The sequence below is a fragment of the Tripterygium wilfordii genome, chromosome 17 (assembly GCF_013401445.1).
Source record: "Tripterygium wilfordii isolate XIE 37 chromosome 17, ASM1340144v1, whole genome shotgun sequence".
Lineage (NCBI taxonomy): Eukaryota > Viridiplantae > Streptophyta > Magnoliopsida > Celastrales > Celastraceae > Tripterygium > Tripterygium wilfordii.
This window is the reverse complement of record NC_052248.1, coordinates 9,050,911-9,067,241: the sequence shown is the minus strand read 5'-3', so window position 1 is coordinate 9,067,241 and position 16,331 is coordinate 9,050,911. Positions and strand designations below refer to the sequence as shown.

Below are 16,331 nucleotides of genomic sequence, written 5' to 3'. Positions count from 1 at the left end.
CTTCACCCGATAACGTTTATATATATAAAAAAAAAAGGGAAAGGTTGCTTTGCTTCTCTCCTCTCTAAGACCACACACATGCTTCAATTTCTTACAAGAAAATGGAATATTAAGGTAATTTTTGAACTTAGGGTTGTGGGTATAAGTGGGTTTTTGGGGATTTTATTTTTTGGGAGTTTTCTTTGTTCAATAGCTCAAATTAGACTCTAATCATATTGTATTACTAGAGTCAAGTGTGGGTTTTGAATCAACTCAATAGAAGAGGTTGATTTCTTGAATTGAAGACACTAACAAGCTTCAAGGTAAGTGTTATTAATTTTAATTGTTCTATTTAGGGTTGGGTTGACATGAGAAATAATATATGGTGGGATTAGATTGTTTAACCTTTGAATTTAAGGTAGAATGTGGATTTCTAAGAAATGGGTTGAATTTTAAAATATGGAATGTGAGACTTGAGTGATTGGTGAATATGGAAATTTAATGAAGTTTATTTTATTGAATAGGTTAGTGAATTTACGTGGAGTATACGTTGCGTTTGTGGTAAGAATTTGCAATTCGCTTTGAGGTAGGGAAATTCCACCCTTTGCTATTCTCTTCGAATATGTCCTCCCATTAAGAACGTTTATTTTTTTCTCATTGTTTATTATGATGTGTTCTCGCCTTAATTGTACCTAAGGGAGAACAACCCCACTTTGTGTTTTCTTCATTGTATGATTTGAGTTATATTGCATACCCTATTTGTTCAATCTTCCATTGAGCATGAATCATTCTTGAACATGCATCATGTAGTATATATGTATATGTAGGTTGTAGGTATACCCTATTGCATAACCATGTTGGACATGCATTGTAAATTGCATAGTAGATGTCGGGTATGGACCCCGTATATCTCCTAGTTGTGTTAAATGTGAAATGTGGAATGCCGTTGGGCCGTTCAGGGTTCCTATAAGTACAGGAATGCCAGTGGGCCGAGTCAGGATTCCATATGGGTACGAAACACCATATGATGATGCCGTTGGGCTGTTCAGGGTCCCGATATGTATAGGGATGCCGGTGGGCCAAGTTAGGATCTCGTATGGTGTGATTATCTACTTGTGTTTGGTGTACATGATGTTAGCTATTATATTGTTGCATTTGTACCTTTCTCTAATATTTCAACTTTATGTTATTCACTTACTCTTTATTATTCCCTACTGGGCCTTTCGCTCACCCTTTTCTTTCCCCTATTTCCTCCTCGCAGGTGAGTCTAGTTTCGGTACCAGGGTCGCGGATCAGGAGGAGAGTTCGTGACATGGATAGACCCCTGGAGAGTGATAGGACTAGATAGTCCTGAACTATGATTATGATATTACTATTTTGTCGTACCTATATTTCTTAGTTGAGACATATTGTGTGATATCCCTATTCGATGGTGGGATGGACGGTTGGGAGGGTACTCCTTGTGATCAGGACTCCCGAACCGGGTTGGTGGACTTTGTTTCCTGACGATTTCTTATGTTTGCTGGATTGCTATTTGCGTTGGATGTTGATTATATATGTTGTTGTGTGGAGAAATTATGTGTGACTGTTAGGTGGCCTGAGGCCTTGCTTAGATTTGAAAATTGATTGATGATATGATTTGTTAGGTGGCCTGAGGCCCTGCTTAGACTTGAGAATTTAACTGTGATATGAATTGCTAGATGGCGGGAGGCCCTACCTAAGTTGTGAATATATTTGTGATATTACTGCGCGTTTACTCCAGGTTGGCATCTTCCGTAATAGGGGAGGTGCTGCTGAAATTTTCGGTGACTTAATGATTGAATTAATTAGGAGATTGATTAAGAGGATACCAAAAGTAACGCATTCCGTGTCGGGGCGTTACACCATAGGTATTCCGAAAATCTCTCTTGCAACATGATTTATGTTTTGCCTAGAGATATTGGAATGGATTAGCCAGCAATTGCTACTATTCTGAAAGAGCCAATCAAATAAGAAAGCCAAAAGTCAATAAAAAATGAATCTGAGAGATCTCCTTCAAGGGTTTCTCAGTGAAACCAGCCAGTAGAGATCGTTCAAGAAGAAGCTTCTGCAAATTCAAAAAAAGAAGCAGCATCTTATGTCATATTTGAAAAACCAACATTTAGCATGATCCAGCACTTGCGGCCCATCTATCTTTCAGGCCATGTGGATAGAGTGTTAATTAATAGGCTCTTAGTAGACAACAGATCAGTAGTCGATCTGATACCTCAATCCACGATGCACAAAATTGGTAGGCAAGAGTATGAGCTAGTTTTCATTAATGCTACTATATCAAACTTTGCAGAAGGTATATCTATAGGTCAAGGTATTATGGCTGTAAACTTCACTATTGACAACAAGGTCATGACCACTCCATTCTTTATGATAAATTCACATTCAACGTACAATATCCTATTGGGAAGGGATTGGATACACTATTGTATGGCAGTTCCATCATTTCTACACTAGTGTATGGTATTCTGAAATGAGAATGACATATAAGTGATCAAGCTAGACAAGAATCCAGAGTGATAAGGCTGGACAAACACAACAGTTGAAAGGGCTAAAATCTATCTACCCTAAGCTGTTCGGCCCTTTAATTACCATAATTTCCAGGACAATTACCTCTATCATACAAGAAATCAATGATCTTGAGAAACCGACAGAAGGTGAGTAGGCTCAAGCCTTGAAGGTCACCATGTAGAAGATGACCTTTTACTTAGCAAAAAATTCCTGGAGAGTTTGTTCGAAGCAAACTTCCCAGTCAACGGAATAGAATTGGTCTCTACAAAGACCAACCAAAAGATTATATCATCCAGATAGAAGAACTTGAAGCAGCTCCAGTGAAGTTAGATTACCTAAAAGCTGAAGTTCAAGATCCTCTGGATGAAATTAATCTTTGAACGGAAGAGTCTCCACGACCATTATACATCAGCCAACTCATAGGAAATGATTCAACTACTTGAAGAGTTTGAGGATTGTTTTGCATGGGAGTACAATGAGATACCAGACCTCTCTAGAGAGCTGGTGGAGCATCGGTTACCAATAAAAGAAAGCTACAAGCCACATAAGCAGTCCCCTAGAAAGATGTCAAATGGAGTGGAATTGGTGGTAAAAAAAGAGCTGGAGAGACTTCTCTAAGTAGAATCAAAGTAGGGTTTATTAGAACTATAATATACGTGGAATGGTTATCTAACATTGTCCCTATAGTATAGAAGAATGGGAAAATCGAGCTTGCATAGACTTCCAGAATCTAAACCTTGCTAAGCCAAAGGATGAGTACCATATACCTATTGTGGACATGCTAGTGGATCGAGCGGCCAAACATCAAGTCTTATCGTTCATGGATGGACATTCATGATATAACAGAACTTCATAGCAGTAGAAGATATACCCAAAATGGCTTTCAAGTGCCCAGTTATCGTTGGAGCGTTTGAGTGGATAGTTATGCCATTCGGCCTAAAGAAGGCAGGAGCCACATATCAAAGGGCTATGAATTCCATCTTCCATTACATGTTGGGCCGTCAAAAAATCTACATTGATGATACTGTAGTTAAATCTCTTTCTCACATGGAGCACCTTACAGATCTCAGGCAAGGATTGGCAAAAAATGAGAAAGTATGGCTTAAAGATGAATCCCTTGAAGTGCGCCTTTGGAGTTTCAGTTGGAAATTTCTTAGGGTTTTTGCTTCATCAAAATGCATAGAGGTTGACAAGAACATAGCCAGAATTGTTCTTGAAGCACAACCTTCTAGTAACAACAAGGAACTTCAAAGATTCCTGGGGCAGATCAATTCTCTCAGAAGATTTATCTCCAATCTTGCTAGGAAGGTCCAGGTATTCTCTGAACTCCTAAAATATGTCTATAGCCACAACTGTATGATCTAGAGGGGACCAGGACAGCTTTCAAAGCTGGATTCAATAAAAGACCGCATAACATGATAGACAAGAGCCAGTACCATAAGAGCGAAAGAGTATACAACACGATAGGCCTAGCATAGGGCCAGCCTAGTGAAGTCTTGGGCTATTTTAGAGGAACTGACGTAGAAAACAAACTTGTTAAGTCAGAAACTACTTCTTTGTACTTGGCATATGTCTTCAACCAGTAAGAATAAGACATGTCCCAAACCTTGGGGTAGGAGAAGGAGATCTTATCAGTGGTGTTGTTGGCTTCTGGATCATCAAAGTGGAAGCCCAGAATGAAGGCCATGTCTTGTAGGGTAGGGCTCATGAACCCAACCCGAAAGTGGAAGGAGTTGGTCTCTATGTCCCAAAACTGAGCTAAGGCACAAAGAAGAGTTTTATCTACATGGATTTTCTACTCACCAATCAATAAGAAATCATGAATGCCTAACTTTTTTTAATGAGTTCTCTAGGTAGGGGTAAAGGTGTCCCAACCATTGGCCATACCAGGGTCCTTTATGGGTCATAGATGGATTGGGAAAGTTTTGAAATAGGTGTTCCATGCATAAGGATGGGTGAAAAGAAGTATTTGACCGTAAAGAGGGTAGAAAGACTAGAGAGATTCAGGGAAAGAACCAACAAGGAAATGAGCCAAGCCAAACTTCTCAAGGCCAAAGATAGAAATTGGTACTTGAAGATGAGGGTAAACGCTAATGGGTATTTTTTTCCTCCACTATGATTTTTTGGACTTGGACTCCAAGGCTGTTGTCACGGTGGCTAGAACTAGGGTTGGCCATTGCAGAGTATAGTGTAGAGGAGAGCTTGGAAAGAAGGAAGGGTTTGAGAGAGATTGGAGGTGAAAAGGCAAAAGGAAAGTAAATTGTTTTAACTCCGTCAGAATTCTTGTGGAGGTGAAAAGGCAAGTAGTAAAGGTAGCTGGCAGTATGCCACTTCAATGATTCGCCTGGAGAGGTCGTTTAAAATTTGAAGGGGTGCACATTTAAGGGTAAAATCAAAAGTCAAAATTCAAATCCTTGTCTTTTAAAAGAGGAAGGTTTGAAAGGGCATTGTTTGTACCATAAATAATCCTAATACACCAGCTGAAACGTGGCAATTTGGGCCCCACACTTTACAATGAACAACCAATCTCTTGGTGACATGTGACAAAGGAAGGAGCTTTTTATTTTCAAAGTCTTTAAATTTTGCATGTTTTCCAGTGGGTTTTAACCTGAAATACAGGGATCAGTTACTGGAAATCAGGGTTATCTAAAAATCAGTGTCCAAAAGGCTACAATTGAGAAAGTTTTTGTCTTAACGGTTTATCTTCTTCAAAATCAGTTTGTTGAGGAACAATCGAGATTTTAGTAGGATTATCTAAAAAAAATTTCAGGAGAAGTCGAAGTTTGTTAGGTCTACGTCCCTGAATTCCTTCGAACACGCTTTCAACTACTACTCTACATTGAGAGGCCAAGACCGCGTTCGTCCTATACTCTGAAGAAGTATCAATTAAATGGCGGCTGTTAGCCATGTTTTCACAAATTCAAGCACGAAACCTACAAATTAAGAAGGTGGCGTATACAACAGCCTCCTAGAGCGCTCATCTCCACCCTAAAGAATGAGCATGGTTGAGGAGATGCTGCCATCATCCCCATTTTCAGGAGTTGGTTGAGATTATTGAGAGTTTTGACTTAACAACCTGAGCAACAAACAAGAAGGCAATTCCCCATGACTTTCCACATTTGCACATATCAAGGACGTGCGTAGGGAACATGAGTTGAAGATCACCATGGTCACCATGAAGAGTATAAAAGAAGAAGGAAGAGAAGTCTACAACCACCCCGTGTCAACCATAGACTTAGCGTCTACAAATCTTTACTGCTTACTTAGGCAATGACTCTGGTCACTTATCTTTTCAATTAGCTGTTGGAAATAATCAGGAATGACAGTGCATAGAATACTATATTCAAAGAATTTATTAAAACTAAATAATTACAATAAAGAACAAAATAAATACAATCAAAATACAATCAAAATACTAACTTGAATTGAGATTGAGGATAGCGTAATGCTATGTCCTATAGCAGAAATTCGCCCCTACTCTTGTGCTTATAGTTCAATGAGCGTCTGCCACCAGGATTCAACAATCTGTAGCCAAGAATCGAGCACTTGATTCTTGGTCCTGGCGAATTTACTGGGTGCTTTTTCTCTCAGATCAAAACGTTTGTGATGAAGGTTTGAATGTCAGAGTTTCTGATGTCCTCAACTCATGTTATTTATTGTATTTATAGAATAGAAAAGAAGCAGTTTACAAGCAGTTATCACAGAGAAGTTGTGTTGATCAGACACAACTCTTCAGACAAACATAACTGTTAAGATAAAAAATAAACTGTAATTGGATAGAAAAAAAATAAAGAATATTTCTTAAGTCAATGAGACCCCAAGGCCCAAGGCCAATCTTTTGATATATATATACCCATCATATAGCCCAAGCATGCAACCCAAGCCCATCTATGAATGTTTATCCAATTTAGTAAGTGTATTAAGTTCACACTTATAAACTACTCTTTCTTTCTATACTTTTCCAATGTGGGACTTTCTTATTGCTATACAAAATCGAACATTAGCATGGCTTAGGCCAACTAGGTTTAGATTTTTCTTTTACTTTTCAAAGCATCCACAATTATATCTTCGATTTAGATTGTAAAGCCTGCCTAAATACATTCCAAGATGTATTAATTTTCAATGAAATTCCTGATACTTTCCAACAATGTGTTTTTTTTTTCATTTGATCTCTATAGAAGCCTTTTCATTCCTGTGATTGTATTCTATCTCCTTTTTTTAGATTGACACGACATGAATTTTAAGTCCTTTTCTCCGAAGGCAACCTCGAGCCAGTAGTATTGTGTTCCCTATCTGCATACAATTTGTCTCGTGAAGGGGTTAGACTTGGTGCAAATGTTTATCAAAACCTTTAGGCTGACAGGAAATCCTAGCACACTTTAACACACATTATCCATAACCCCAACACTCTTATTTCTAGCAGCCGTATTTTGGATATCTCCTGTCTAGCACAAAAGACATCGAACAAAAACTTAAATATTTATTTTATACCTAAAATGCAATGCAATGCAATTGCAATCTCAACCAGTTTTATTCTCTATACAAAACATTAGAAATTTTCACCCTTTTTTTTGTAATCGAGAACCACACCATACAAGCTTGTCTTGTCCAAGGGTGGATCTAGGAAAAAAGCTTGAATGTGAGCTTGGTTAGTGGTGGTATGAGCAATTTATAGGTGGGGGCTAAAGTTTGACAAGGGTTCGGGGGCAGCGCCGCTGAAATTTTTTTAGGATTATTTACTGATGTGCCAACAAAAAATAATAAAAAAATCCACACATTAATATGTCTATGAAGTCTTGCAATCTAATTTCCACCTCCAAATTTCTAAAACTACAACTATACATAAAAAAACTACAAAATAATTTTTTTTAAAAAAAAAAACTACAAAGGGCTTGTATTAAAAATAAGGGGCTTATTTTGGGGTTTGATCATTTGGGTAACTAAATCTCTAAAACTCCAAGTATATATATTTTTTAAAAAACTATTAAATAAAGTATTTACAAAAACTACTAATACTTGTATTAAAAATAAATGGATTTATTTTGGGCAAAAAGATATTTTTCGTCCCTCAACTATGGGGCGAGTTTCATTTTTATCCCTAAGCTTTTTTTTCTCCCATTTGCATCCCTCAACTATTGAAAAGTATCATTTTCATCTTTTTAAGTGAGATTGAGGTTGGGAAAAACCTGATCTGACGAACAATATGATACCACGTAGGATTTTTCAATGGCCGGATTTAATCGAGGGATAAACGTGGTACTTTCCCATAGTTGGAGGATGAAAAAAGGGAAAAAATAGAGCTAAGGGACGAAAACGAAACCCGACCAATAGTTGAGGGATGAAAAGTACTCTTTTGCCATTTATTTTGAGGTTTGGATATTTAGTGTTATACTTGATAATTTTTTTTCAAAAATTGAGGGTGAACTCACCTCAATTGGACACTCGATATAGGCTCCCATAAAAATTTATCACCTAACGATGGATTTGGGGACTCCGCAATTTCCTAGAGTCTACAATTCACATCTAATGGTGGAGAAAAAGTCAAGACAAATTTTGAAAATAACAAAAAAAATGTAGTGTAATGTGGCACCCCACCCAAACTATTGAATTCAAATTGTTAATTATACAATTTAAAACGAATTGCAAAGTCTCCTGGTCCCTTGACCACAAACATAGCACTTAGCCACAAGTGTATTGCTCCTAATTAAAAAAATCCAGGATGCACAAGACGGTGTGGTTTGACCCTAAAAATATTTACCAACTGTTTACACCATGTTTGTGTAGGCTTGTGGAGGTTGGGCTGCAATCTGGTCGCACGGACTGGAAAAAGTGAGGTTATTTGGCCCGAGCTTAGTTGCATGGTGTGGGCCATTAATAAGTGATTTATCTGGCCCGTATTAGGTGCAAAGTCATGGAGATAAGATCAACTATTGGTTTGTTCCTATAAACATGGGTTTGTTCCTACTTCTAGGAAGTTGGTTGTCTAGTTTCCTCTTATCATGGAGAGTCACTTTCTGCATGAATTAAATAGTATGAAGAGGGTCTCTGGAGACATGGAGCTTCCGGAAGAGACAGTTGAAGAAGATGGAGCATAATGGAGCGAATTTCGAGCCACTTTAGTCATGACAATTATGGCCATTTTTCTAGCTAATATGGGTGAAGTTCTAGCTTACATGGAGGTATTGATGCAGTATAAAAGCAAGAAGAGAAGAGGATAAATGACACACACATCAACACAAACACAAATCTCAGCCCACCGGCTCAAACTCTCAAGCTCTCAAATGCTCAAGCTCTCAAGCATTCTTGTTAATATTCCTATTCTCAAGCTTTGTTCTTACCCACTCTTATTTTCCAACATCAATGTACATCTTTGTTCATCATTGAAGTGTTACATTTTGGCATTTTCATTCATTTCTGATTTATCTAGTGAAGCGCGCTTCAGTGGATCTAGAGTTCCATGGAGTTTTCATATGGAGACCATGATTTAAACCCTTTCTCCTTACAAGTGTTTGGTTCAAGAAGTTAGATAATCAGTGCAATCACAATATATTTTGTTTTTACACTTTGAGACTGACTGCAAGTCTCTGGCACACCTGCAACCATCTGATCCCTTCTCCATAAAGGGTAGGGTGATCTTTTTGGCATCTGCAGCCAAATAGAACCAACATCCTTTTTGGCACACCCAATGGGACTACAATCAAGATGATAAAGATATTGCAATAGGAAGCGAACTCCCTGAAGGAGATCGAATAACCGTAGGACTCAATCAATCATTACCAACTTTTAAAGGAGAGCCATTTCATCAAAGTTCACCACCAAGAGTGCAGGCCACTGCAAATAGGCCTTCAAGTCCAGTTCAAGCTATGCAGACCAATGCATGGGATGCAAAGTTAAAGGAGTTGGAAACCAAGCTCATTGTCACATTACAGAATTCGATATAGACTGCAATGCAGACAGTTGCTTGTTCATCCATTTTAGCCGAACCAGAGGAGATACTTGCTAAGGATGGAAAGGAAAAGTAGAACAGTTCCAAACTCGGGGGGCATACGTTTGGATCCCAGGATTCAATCGACGACCAAAATCAACAAAATCATTCAAGGTACACTCCACCTCATAAGAGGAATGAAACCATGCCATCTGTTGCTAAGGTCGACATTGGGTGGTTACCAACACCAAAGATGCAATCACATGTTTTTACAAACACCAACCCAAATGTCTTGCCTGCAGTCTACCAGCGGAATGAGCTAACCAATAATAACAATCCTACTGCTCAAGCTCCACCTGTAGATGTTGATGCAGTCATAAATGTTGTTCAAGAACTCTATGGACCCGGCCTCAGACAAGTGGGGCGTCCTGAATATCACAAGCCATACATGGAGTACATTGATCGAGAGAATCCATACCCTCGAGGATTTAGAGTTCCAGAATTCACCTTATTCTCTGGAGTTGATGAAATCCAATATATTGTTGAGCATATCGGACGTTTCACTGTCCATTGCGGTGAGCTTGCCAACTTTGAGAACTTTGACAACTTCAAACTTCGTCTTTTTTCAAATTCCTTGACCAGACCAACATTCACATGGTTTTTCACACTGCCAAGAAACTCTATCAGGTCTTGGAGAGAGATTGAGAGAGCTTTCCACACCCAATTCTTCAGAGCCGAGCCAGAAGTGTGCATTGTTGAACTGTCTAGATTCAAAAAGATGAGAAATCGATGCAAGATTGTCCTTCTTGAGATTGAATACATGGAGACGGCTCAGCAATGTCTCGATATAGAGCTTCGCAAAAAGTTTCAATGTATGGAATTCTGAGATTTCTATGAACTTGCAACCAAGGTTGCGGAGTATGAAGACTTGCTTAAGGAAGAGTCTCGAAGAAGAAAGAATTCAGCAGGCACTAACTATCAAGAAATGTTGCACGATGTGGAAACTGCAGAGATAGTCAAGAATGCAAGCCCTGTCGTGTGTCCTTCTATGACCAAACCAAAACTCGGATTGAAGAAATCAACCAACAATGGGATGTAATATACCTTCGATACGATCAAGACTGAAGAGATCTTTGACTTCCTTCTTGCGAAAAAATTTGTATCGCTTCCTTCTGGTCACAAAATGCCTACCAAAGAAGAGTTGAAGGGCAAGGAATATTGTAAGTATCATGATCTCTGGTCACATCCTACTGTTAGTTGTTGGGATTTGTGAAATGTGATACAGGAAAATATCAAGAAGGGAACCATTGAATTTCTAGACAAGGAAACTATGCTGATAGAAGAGGATCCGTTCCCACCCGTAGCAACAATCAATGCAGTCAAGGATGACTTGAGGAATTTGCTGAACAAAATTCAATATGAGAGGAAGGTCAATCGGGAAAGGACTCAAAAGCTTGGATGGAGACCGAAAAGTATACGTAAGCCAAAGGATGCATAGATTTTGTTTACACAAAGCTTTCCATGAAAAGATGTTCAGCAGAACCAAAGCCCAAGATATGTCATTCCTCCAAAAATTGACCATGATGGAAAGTGGCATCGGGTGCATCATAGAAAATCCACTCTACCGTTAATTCAGACTCAGAAACGTGGACTGTAGAGGCAAAATCTCGCTGTCAAGTATAGAATTGAAGCATTCAGAGCAGCAGGTCACATAAAACGATGGGAGTTGTATTATCCAGAGCAACATCACCAGAAATTCAAAGAAGTTCATCACTCGGTCAACTGGGATGGACCATCCAAGTATTTGATGAAGGTGGAATATCAGGCTCCTCCAATCAAGTCCATTCAGTAAATTTGGATGACTAAGCCTAAACCAGAGGAGGCCAAACCTAGAAAGTATCTTGGCAGACAAACAATTGAAGATGTTGAATCCGTGGGTAGCTCTTCTAATGAGGTTGGCCATACTTTGGATTGTTTCATGGTAGAAACTATTCTTGTCAAGTATCAATACAATGCGATCATGCTACCACTTGCATATCAAGCACCTGAGACTTGCAAGCAGCCGAGTCAGTTAAAACAAAAGGGAAAGGTGTTGAGAAGAGTCAAAGTGTTGTTATTATCCAGACCGTTGACTATGATAAGCCTAAAAGGGTGATTTTCGAGAAACCTTCCTACGATATGACCCAACACATTCGCCCACTGTACATTCAAGCTCAAATGAATAGCCGTCCTATTAGAAAGGTGCTAGTGGGCAACGGGTCAACTGTCAACACAATGCCAGTTATGGTCTTGAGTTCACTTGGACTGACAGAGGACGATCTAATCCCAACAGATGTCACAATGGTATGGTTCACTGGAGAAGTCACCAAAGCAGCAGGAGTGCTGCCAGTTCAATTGATTGTAGGTAGTAAGACCTCTTTGACTGCATTCTTTGTTATTAACTCTTAAGCCAATTATCATGCATTACTTGGCAGGGACTGGATACACACCAATTGGTATGTGTCATCTTCTTTGCATCAATTTCTACTTTTTTGGAAAGACAATGATGTGGAGGTGGTATGGGCGGAAGAAAGCCGTTTCAAAGCCAATGCAGACAATATAGAAGCTGGATATTATGATAAAGACATGGGACCGATAAAGTTCTTCGGTTATACTAATGAAGGAGGTCCAAAATATCTGTCTGCATCCTAGACAGAATTCAATTTTGGCCTGAAAAGAGCAAAGGAGATACTCAGACCAAAGGCAATTGTGCCATATAGGCCGACCTCAGTTTCGATCATTAAAGAAGTTCCTTGATTTCTTTCTCCCTAGAAGAGAATGGCATAGTGCTGCCCTCAGTCAGAAAAGCCTAGATGAAGGCCGCACTAGATAGACTAGCAGGAGATCAAACATGCGAGTAGAACAGAGCAGAAATGATCTTTGAAGAATAAGAGTTGGTGCCTGAAGGTGATGAGATTTAGACGGATGGTTTAAAGAAGGCACCACCAAAGTTAGAAGATTCGAAAGCTGAAGTGCAGGATTCCCTAGAAGAGATCAAGGCACGAAGGAGGATCCTCGGCCTACATATTAGTAAACTTCTAAACAACAATCTAAAGGTATGGATGATCAAACTACTGAGTGAGTATCGAGATTGTTTTGCTTGGGATTATAATGAAATGCCAGGTTTAAGTCATGATGTAGACGAGCACATGCTTCCTATCTATCCTGACTGTAATCCGATCGGACAGACTCCAAGACGATTTTCAATTGAAATGGAGTTGAAGGTTAAAGAGGAAATCCAGAGGTTCCTCAGAGCAGGCTTCATATGACCAGTCAGGTTCACGAATGGTTGGCCAACATTGTACCGATGGTTAAGAAAAATGGGAAAATCAGAATTTGCGTAGACTACAGGGATTTGAATGCAACTACACCTAAGGATGTTTTCGTGGTGCCTGTAGCAGATATGTTTATCGATGATGTTGCCCAAAATGAGCTGTTGTCTTTGATGGACGGTTACACTGAATATCAACAGATTATGCTAGCTAAAGAGGACACCTATAAGATCGCATTCAGGTGTCCTGGGGCTCTTGGTACCTATGAGTACGTAGTGATGCCCTTCAGTCTGAAGAACGCATGCGCAACGTATCAAAGAGCAATGAATGCAGTCTTTCATGATATGATAGGCTACTCTCTTGCAGTCTACATCGATGACATTGTAGTCAAGTCCAGGAAAGCAGAAGACCACATTGAGCACTTGAGGAAAAGTCTTGAAAGGATGAGGTTTCATCAATTAAAGCTCAATCCACTCAAATGTGCAAAAGGTGTCAAGGTTGGAAATTTTCTAGGTTTTCTGTACACCAAAGAGGGATCGAGGTTGATCAAAACAAAGCAAAGGCTATCATGGAAGCTAAAGTCCCAACATCCAAGAAAGAGCTTCAACGATTCCTAGGCCAGGTAAACTATTTGAGAAGGTTCATTTCTAACCTAGCAGGAAAGACCAAGGACTTTTCAGACTTGCTAAAGCTAAAGGCTGAAGAAACTTTTAGTTGGAAGGAGAAGCATCAATAGGCCTTTGACAAAATTAAGGGATATTTGATAAAGCGACCTGTTTTGGTTCCTCCTGCACAAGGAATCCCGCTAAAGCTATACCTATCAGCATCTCACGATTTTCTAGGCTGCTTGTTGGCCCAGGATAATCTAAATGGTCAGAAGCATGCAATCACTATCTGAGTAGATCGCTGATCGACACTAAGATCAGGTATTCTGCTGTGGAAAAAATGTGCCTAGCTTTATATTTTGCTTGTACAAAGGTCTAGAATTATCTTATCAGGTTTAAGGTCTACATTATATGTAAGACCGATTTGTTGAAATACATGCTATCAAAGCCACTCTTGAAAGGAAGGGTAGGCAAGTGGTCTTTGGCTTTAACAGAACTCACTTTGATCTGGAAGCCTCAGAAAGCAGTTAAGGGTCAGGCCTTGGCAGATTTCTTGGCCGACCACCAGATAGTAGAAGTGCTAGACAAAGAGGTGCAGTCTGTGTGTTTTTCACAGGAAGCCCCTTGGATCCTGAAGTTTGATGGATCAAGTACTGACCAGGTAGCAGGAGCAAGAATAGTGATTGAGTCACCTAGAGGTACAAAATCAACACTTTCCTTTAATCTCGACTTTGACTATACTAACAATCAGGCAAAGTACGAAGCTCTTCTGATCAGACTAGAGATCCTGAAGGAACTTGGTGCACAAGAAATCTATGTTATGGGGGATTCACAGCTGGTCTTGAAACAATTGACTGGAGAGTACAAGTGCAACAACCTTGCACTAGCACCATACTATGTTGCAACCGTTCAGTTACTTGCTGAATTTGAAGAAGTTACTCTCAATCATCTGCCTCGAGAAGATAATTGGGAAGCAAATGAATTGGCCCATACCACATCAGGATTACGGATGTCAGCAGATCTTACACACAAGATTATTCTAGTAGAGAAACGTTTACACCCGTCAATCAGAGAAAGAGGAATGCCAGTAGAAGTACTGAATGTATACGATCTGGCAGCTGACTGGAGGCAGCAGATTATGGAGTACTTGAAGAACCCTAACTTCAAAACACCCAGAAACGTTATAGTGCAGGCTCAAAGCTATGTCCTGATCGAAGGTGAATGTTACAGAAAGGGGTCTGATGGCTTACTTCTACGGTGTTTGAATTTCACAAAAAACATGGAAGTACTCAAACAAATACATGAAGGATTATGTGGGGCTCTTCCAGCTGGAATTAAGATGCAGTGGTTGATAAGAAAACATGGATTTTTCTGGCCAACCATCCTGAAAGATTGCATCAGATATGCAAAGGGTTGCAACCAATGTCAATGTTTCGGAAGCATTCTGAGAATTCCAGCGGTTGACATCCATCCGATTGTCAAGCCATGGTCATTTCCCGGATGGGTCATTGACATAACTGGTAAGATCTATCCCACTTCTTCTAAAAATCATGGGTTTCTCGTGGTTGCAATAGATTATTTCACAAAATGGGTTGAGGCCGTTCCTATAAAGAAAGTAGAGCAGAGCGATATGGTGGAGTTTATCAAGGAACACTTGATTTACCGCTTTGGGATCCCTGAGTCAATCACAACTAACCAAGGTACCATGTTTACTGGGGGAGAATTCAAATCGTTTGCTGAAGATTTTGGAATCAAGTTGATCAACTCAACTCCTTACTACCCTCAGGCCAGCGGTCAGGCCGAGACAAGCAACAAAGTCATCATCAACATGCTAGAAAAGATGATGGACGATAATCCTAGAGTGTGGCACAAGATTCTTCCAGAAGTACTGTGGGCGTACAGAACGACAAAACGGTCAAGTACTCACACAAGTCCATTTCATTTGACTTATGGAAATGATGTTGTGCTTCCAATGGAGATTGTCATTCCTTCTCTAAGGGTGAAAAGACATAACCGCAGATAATTATTCAAAGGCAATGGTGATGGAATTGGAACAGGTAGAAGAAGCTTGCATTCAGACTTTCAATAGAATGCTGGTCCAAAAGAAAAAGATTGCTAGGGCTTACAATAAATGGGTAAAGAAGAATACCTTTCATGAAGGTCAGTTAGTATGGAAGGCTATCTTAGCATTGGTTATCAAAGACTGAGAGTTCGGTAAATGGTCACCTAATTGGGAGGGACCTTTCAAGGTTCACAAAGTATTGAAAGGAAACTCATATTGGCTCAGCAGTCTAGAAGGTCAACCACACCAAAAGTTTATCAATGGCAAATATCTCAAAGGATACTTTCCCACTATTTGGGAAAGGAATCCTTCTGTACAAGGATGAATGTAGTTTAGGGCCAACATATGGCCCAATAGCTTATCAATTGTTATGTATCAAGGAAAGATAAGCTATATTAATAAAGGTCGAGTCCCAGCAATTTCAAATTATCTTGTCCAGGGTTCAAGAGAAGTCTTTACTGCAAGGGCCTCTGAGTTGACTTAAAAGCTGCAAACGGATGAGGTTGTAGTAAATGTGGTCAATTTGAAATTTGAATTATCTACACCAATTCAGGATGAGGTCTCAACCCGTTTGGCGTGGGGGGCAAATGTTTACACCATATTTGTGCAGGCTTGTGGGTCGGGCTAAGGTCAGAATATGGGCTTGACAGACACGTTGGAGGTTGGGTTGCAATCTGGTCGCACGAGCTGGACAGAGTGAGGTTATTTGGGCCGAGCTTAGTTGCATGGTATAGGCTGTTAATAAGTGATTTATCTGGCCCGTATTAGGTGCAAAATCATGGAGATAAAATCAACTATTGGTTTGTTCCTAACTTCCTATAAACATGGGTTTGTTCCTGCTTCCAATACTTCCAAGGAAGTTGGTTGTGTTATTGCTTATCATCATGGAGAGCCACATTCTGCATGAA

General features: G+C 39.6%; 1 long non-coding RNA gene across 1 annotated transcript; it reads left to right on the top strand.

The window, feature by feature from the left end:
* The first annotated feature begins 257 nt into the window (after positions 1–257).
* On the top strand, positions 258–1,299 carry LOC119981737. Its single transcript, XR_005464242.1, has 3 exons — positions 258–302; positions 504–565; positions 1,241–1,299. It is a non-coding gene; the product is annotated as an uncharacterized LOC119981737 (long non-coding RNA).
* Positions 1,300–16,331: the final 15,032 nt, after the last annotated feature.